This window comes from Lipotes vexillifer, unplaced genomic scaffold, assembly GCF_000442215.2.
Source record: "Lipotes vexillifer unplaced genomic scaffold, Lipotes_vexillifer_v1.1 scaffold15, whole genome shotgun sequence".
Taxonomy (NCBI): Eukaryota; Metazoa; Chordata; class Mammalia; order Artiodactyla; family Lipotidae; genus Lipotes; species Lipotes vexillifer.
Genome location: NW_006784589.1, coordinates 1,500,713 through 1,507,061, shown reverse-complemented (window position 1 = coordinate 1,507,061; position 6,349 = coordinate 1,500,713). Strand labels below are relative to the sequence as shown.

Below are 6,349 nucleotides of genomic sequence, written 5' to 3'. Positions count from 1 at the left end.
AGTAACAAAAAGCAAGCAATGGCGGCAACTCCAGTGGCGGCCTGGCTGTGACGCACACGAGGCAGGGGCGGGCGGGGGGGAGGGACAGCTGTGGAGAGGAGGGAACAGACCTGAGGTAGAAGCAGAATGGGGGGGGCACCCTGTGTTGCGGGAGTACTTCCGGTGGCCAGGGCGGGTGGGTGGAAGGAGTTGTGCCCTCCCCCCACCTCCTCCAGCGCTGGGTTCAGCCCCGCCCTCCTGTACTCCGTTGGCAGCCTGGACCTCTAGGCCACCAGCCCAGCTCAGGGGCCCCTGTGTGGGGTCCCTAAATTACCTTCCAGCCTTTTCGAGGGCTCTGACATCTCACAAGGGCCTTGTATTCCAAACCAAATAGAAGAGCTTTCTAGCCCCGGAAGTGCTTTGATATCCCGTAAGTGCCTTGACGCCCCGCAAGTAACTGCAAAAAAAAAAGTCGCCACCATTTTTCTCGGGAGCTCGCTGAGGGCTTGGATGCTGAGCCAAGCCTTCAGTCGATCCTGGATCTTTGTGACTTTTCCAAATAGTTTTGAGATCACAAACTGAGTGGAAGGACTTTGACATCTCTGGAACACGGAGAACTGTGATGGGCGAGTGAAAGAAAGGAGAAAGTTCCCTAAGCCGCGGGAGTGGGAGCGGCGCAAGGTAAAGGACCACAAGGATCCCCCAGCAAACGCGGATGCCTCTGGGGGCCCAGTGACGTGGCCTCCTCCAGCCAGCCAGCTTAGGGCTCTGCATTACGTTCAGGGGAGCCTAGCCGCCCGGGTGCCTGAAAGCTCAGAAGGAGGTCCTTGTGGCCTTCAAGCCGAGGTTTTCTGGGGTTCATCCTGTCAGGGAAATTCCACCTCCTCATTTTACTTCTCTTTATACTTTTCCCATTCCTCAGGTTCGCGTGTGGGTGGAGCAGCCGCCAAAGACGACCTGATTCGGAGCACTCCGGGTTCCTCTCGTCCGTGGAATCGCCTCAGCGCCATCCCCTTTGTGCTTTGCCAGCCCCGTTCTAGAAGAAATGGCTTCTTCAAAGGATGTCTACAACCTTACGGGTAATTCCAAACGTAGTTTCTATAGCTCCATAAACCCTGAATTTGCAGCCATAGCTGAGGGTCAGAATAATGAGACTGAGGAAGCAGACGGGGGCCAGAGAAGCTGGGATAGACAGCAAGACCAAGGCTCTTCAATGATATATGTGAAGGCAATCCAGGGCATCCTGGGACCATTGATGGCAGAAGGAGAGGCTGCCACTAGTACAAAATGGAGCACAAGACAGCAGCCCAGCTCTGGAGGTAGATCAGCCACGGATGTCCCCTTCTCTGCTCCTCAAAGAATAGTGTCTGCCTCAGAGGTCAGAGAGAAGAAGATAGAGATCAGCGACTTCTGTGACAGGAGAATGATGGTACATCGTGAGAAGCCACTTGGTGACCCAAGGGCACTCATTTTTGAAGGCAGCTCTCCAGCCCTAAAATTTCTAGACAGACCTGACTATCATTCACAAATCCAAAAGCATCAAGATAAGAGTATGGTAATTGAGCACCCTTCTTCAGGAGGTGGCTGGTCTGACGTGCATGAGACTTCTGCCTTCAGATTCCCTCAGGAGGAGCCAATCTCACTCAGTCCCGCAAGAATTTCAAGGCCTCCATCCTTCACAGCTGAGCCTGTCACCTGCTGGCCTAATTTGTATAGTGGTCCTTGTCATGACCCTGCCAGCTACTGGCCCAGTAGTCCCAAGCCTCCTTGCTCTCTCTCCATGGGCGGCAGCAGCAGCAGCAACACATCCCAGGCTGGGAAGAGCAGCCAGAGTTTCTTGAGTGGCTATACCTTCAATTTTCCAGTGTACTCCCCAACCTGGTCCAGAGAACTGAAGTCATCAGAAGAAGATCAGTCTCCGAATTCTCATTCATTTCATTTCTCCAGAAGTTCAGAAGCCAGGATGAAGGAGAGGAGACACCATTTCCAAGAGGAGACACCATCACGTTCTTGGGGAGGACATGCATCTCATTCCCTGCCAAGGAGCCACTGGAAAAAAAGCCTACAGGAGGGTTTCATTGATACCCATTGTCACCTGGACATGCTCTATTCCAGGTTGTCTTTCACAGGGACGTTTAAGAAGTTCAGAGAAGTTTATAGCTGCTCCTTCCCTAAGGAATTTCACGGCTGCATCTCTGATTTCTGTGATCCTCGCACACTGAAGGATGGTATATGGGTGGAGCTGTTGAAAGAGGATCTGGTCTGGGGGGCCTTTGGCTGTCACCCCCATTTTGCACGTTACTACCGTATGAGTCACGAAATAGATATTGTGGAAGCCTTACGGCACCCCAAGGCTGTAGCATATGGAGAAATTGGCTTGGATTACTCCCATAAGTGCAGCACACCTGTCCCACAGCAGCACAAGATATTTGAGAGACAGCTGCAGCTGGCCGTGTCTCTAAACAAGCCCGTGGTGATCCACTGCCGAGCAGCTGAGAAAGATCTGATGGCCATCCTGAAAAAATTTGTGCCCTCTGACTACAAGATCCATTGGCATTGCTTCATTGGCAGTTACGCAGTCATCGAACCCCTTCTGGACTACTTCCCCAACATGTCTGTGGGCTTCACTGCAGTCCTGACTTACTCTTCTGCCTGGGAGGTCCACGATGCTCTGAAAAAGATCCCACTGGAGAGAATCGTCGTGGAAACCGATGCTCCTTACTTCCTCCCTCGTGGGGTTCCCAAAAGCCTTTGCCCATTTTCCCATCCAGGCCTGGCCCTGCATACAGTTCAAGAGATTGCCAGAATCAAAGATCAGCCACTCTCCCACACCTTGGCCACCTTACGAGAGAACACTAGTCGCCTCTACAATATTTAAGCAGAGAGGGCACACTCAGGAGTCTTCCAGAAAAGGGAGACCAGCAGGCTGACAACATAGACTTGGTTTGAACTCTGCCTGTGTCCCAGGTCAAGGATGTGTTTGGCAAGCCCATTGGAACAGAAGAAACCAGGACAGGATGTTCTCCACAAAACTTCTTCATAAGACTTCTGCTTCTGGCTGGTAGGGTGGGGTGCAGTGGGATGGGAGGAAGACTAAGGGGAACTGCCCTTGATGTTATTAGGGGTTTCCTTCCAGCCCAGTTGTGCCAGGGTAGTCAGTAGAGAAGAAAGAGTTCCATAAGGTTCTGGTTTGCTAATCCAAATCCCTGTTCTCTGCAGCCTGTGTTTCTGAGCAGTTGGTGGCTAAAGTCACCCACCTACTTGTCTTTAAAAAAAAAACAAAGCAAGGAATGTTGAATTTTAGAAGTGAGCTAGGTGATTTGTTCCGTTTATTCCCAAAATGTGTTTGTTATTATAGGAATTCTATAGTCCATATGGGTTGTTGTTAAATTTGTAAATTCAGTGACTGTTCAACTTGCAATTTCTTATTTCTAAAGATAAACCAACAGTAGCATTTCATCTAAGAGGAAATCAATTTAGACAAAAATTAGTTAATAGTCATAATGTGCCAGGGAGGGCTGTGGGGGACCTTAGAATTGATGGGAGCCAAATCGGTTGAATTTTACAACCACTGAGGAGATGAGTTTTGAATCTGAACTGAACTCCCTCCCCACACTTGGATAATTCCAAAGCTCTTCAGATAACTAGCATACTAGTAATAGCAACTCTTCATTCAAATTGCTCTGATTCTTAACAAGGCCCAAATGTATATCACTTAGAAATACCATTCTCCACAAGGGCAGAAACAGAGAAGAGCTTCAGCTGCCCATTTGGCAAACAGCCTTCCTCCTTGAGAAATTAAAAGGAACCCACATTTTAAGGAAAACATTTGAGTTAGGAAATTTAGCTTTGCCATCCAAGGCACACACCTAAGTATAGGAGTCCGATTACTGGATGAGAAATTCCATTTTTAAAATGGAAAATCTCTTTTACTCTTGAAAACTAAATCAATGAAAAGAGGCCCAGCATACTTCAGACTTCTCTAGTTTCCTTTGTGCCTGTTTGTGAGGATCCAGAAAAATCAGCTGGCTCCTCACCATCTGGTTCTCAGCTCAGAAGTCTCCTCCACGGAGAAGCCCTCCCTGACCACCAGTCTGTAAGTGTTCACCTCACCTGGGAGGAAAAAAAATCCTGGACTTACTATTTTGATTTAATCCTAGCACTTAGCCTTGTCTGAGATTGTGTTGTTAATAGATATGTTTGTTCATTGGTTATCTTCCCCACTATATTGTAAGTTTACAAGCTTGTTAGTCTCGTTCACACTGTACATACACCGGATGTTAGAAGAGTGCCTGGAATGGAGCAGGCACTCAGCAAAGATTTCTTGGATTAACATATGAATGAATAACTAACTTCGTTAACACCTGGCAGTTAATGATAGTATTTGGGCGACGTGGCAGATATTAGTAAGAGAATAGAGTAATAAGCCATCCTAGTTCTAGCATTCCTCTTTAATTTACAAGGCAAGGCAAGGTTGAAAGGCCACCTATATTCTGCCGGTAGATGTCATCCACAATAAAAGAAATAAATGAAAAAGATCAAGCTCTACCAGGAACTTGACAGTTCATATTTCCTATAAATAACACTGAGTATAGCATAGATTTCCCCTTTGTTGGGAATCCAGTCTTTTGAGAAGAAGAAAGCTGTAGCTGAAGTGCTTCACTTTCCTTAGTAGAACAAAAGAAGCTGATGCAGGGTTAAAGGTGCAACTTGATTATATTTTTCAAGACAGAAGACGTTCAAAATTTAAGCCAATGTTTTGAGTTAGGAAGGTTTTTTTCCATTTAATGTACACTTTAAATAGACATTGTTCACAGTGTGTCCCTCAACCCACTGGAGCCCTGAGCTTGTGATAAACAATTTTAGGGAAGAGGGTTCCATGGGCACACACTTTTGGTAAATAATGAGTTGTACAAAGTTCCTCAGATTTTTTTTTCATTTCACATTTCCTGTAATATGCTAATGTGAGCCACAAATACCCAAGAAGGTGTTTCTCAAAGTTCTTCTAGATTAATTTGATTAACTTGAGGTACAATTCAGTGAGCTCAAGTTCTTTGGAAACACGACCTTAGTCACACTCTTGCTGTTGCGATACCCTTTACCACATTTTGTGCATATCTCCACTCATCACATTCTAACATCCTCTTTCATTTACCTTTCTCACAACATAAGATCTGTGGGGAACACAGTGTTATTCATCTGATTCTAGCAAAGTGACATTACCAAGTGAGCATTTAAAAAATGGGTGTGAATGAACGGTTGCTTTTGTAAGCACACAATCAATAAGATAAACAGGATATACACATATTATAATTAAAGTAAGTTTCCTTTCCAAAAAAAAAAATGATCTCCTTCTTATATGGAGAAAATACTTTCCTTACCTGCTCCTCTCCCTCTACAATTTTGATGGCAAACGCACAGACCATACTCTGCAGTGTTTCTAACGTGCAGGAGAGAACCTTGCCATAATTCAGCTTTATTTCTTTAGGAATGGGAGTGAGCAATATGGCCTTTTCTGAGTGTAGTACATCCAGAGTGGCCTAAGTCAAAACTCACAATCTTCCTTTACTTATTTCTTGAATACAGTAAAGAACACTTGTTTCATCTATTCATGTTACTAGTAAAAAACAAAAACAAAAAAAACACAAAAAACAAGAACCAAAGAAACCACAAACAAAAAAAAAACACACCAAAAAAACACAAAAAACCCACAAAAACAAACAAAAAAACAACTCGTGATCCAGATGTCCCTCCCTCCCTCCCACCCTCCCTATCCCACCCCTCTAGGCAGTCACAGAGCACGGAGCTGATCTCCCTGTGCTATGTGGCTTTGAGACTACCAAAGAGCACAAAGTGGGGGGAAAAGTCCACAATCCTACTACTTAGAGACAATCACTTTAACAACTGGAGTAGCTCTTTGGAGGTTTTCTCTAATATTTCCCTAGTTATTGGCCAATTCCAGTGTTGTACTCCTTGAGTCAACTTTGCTACTTAATATTTATTATAATATTCACTTCACTTTATAATTAGCATAAGCAGTGCATTTTATTTCCTATGAATTTGTGATTTAAATACATTATTTTGTGTATTTTTGTTTGCTTTCCTGAGTAAATAAGCTAGAAGTTTGTTAATTCTGTTGTTTTTAAGACTCAACTCTTTGACTTCTTGTTCAAATCTATTCTGTTTACTGATTTATAAAATTCTGCTTTGAAATTTATTAATTTTTTCCTTCAGTTCTCGGATGTTTTTTTGTGTGTTATGCTTTTTCTAATACCTTAATTAAATGCTTGGTTTATTTTTAATTTGGGGGGGAAGAACAAAGCATTCAATATTATAAATGTGCCTTACTTATAACTCTGCTGTATCTATA

General features: G+C 44.5%; 1 pseudogene; it reads left to right on the top strand.

The window, feature by feature from the left end:
• The window catches only part of LOC103076912 (putative deoxyribonuclease TATDN2 pseudogene), a 3,092-nt pseudogene extending 235 nt beyond the window's left edge, over positions 1–2,857 (top strand).
• The last annotated feature ends 3,492 nt before the right edge of the window (positions 2,858–6,349 follow it).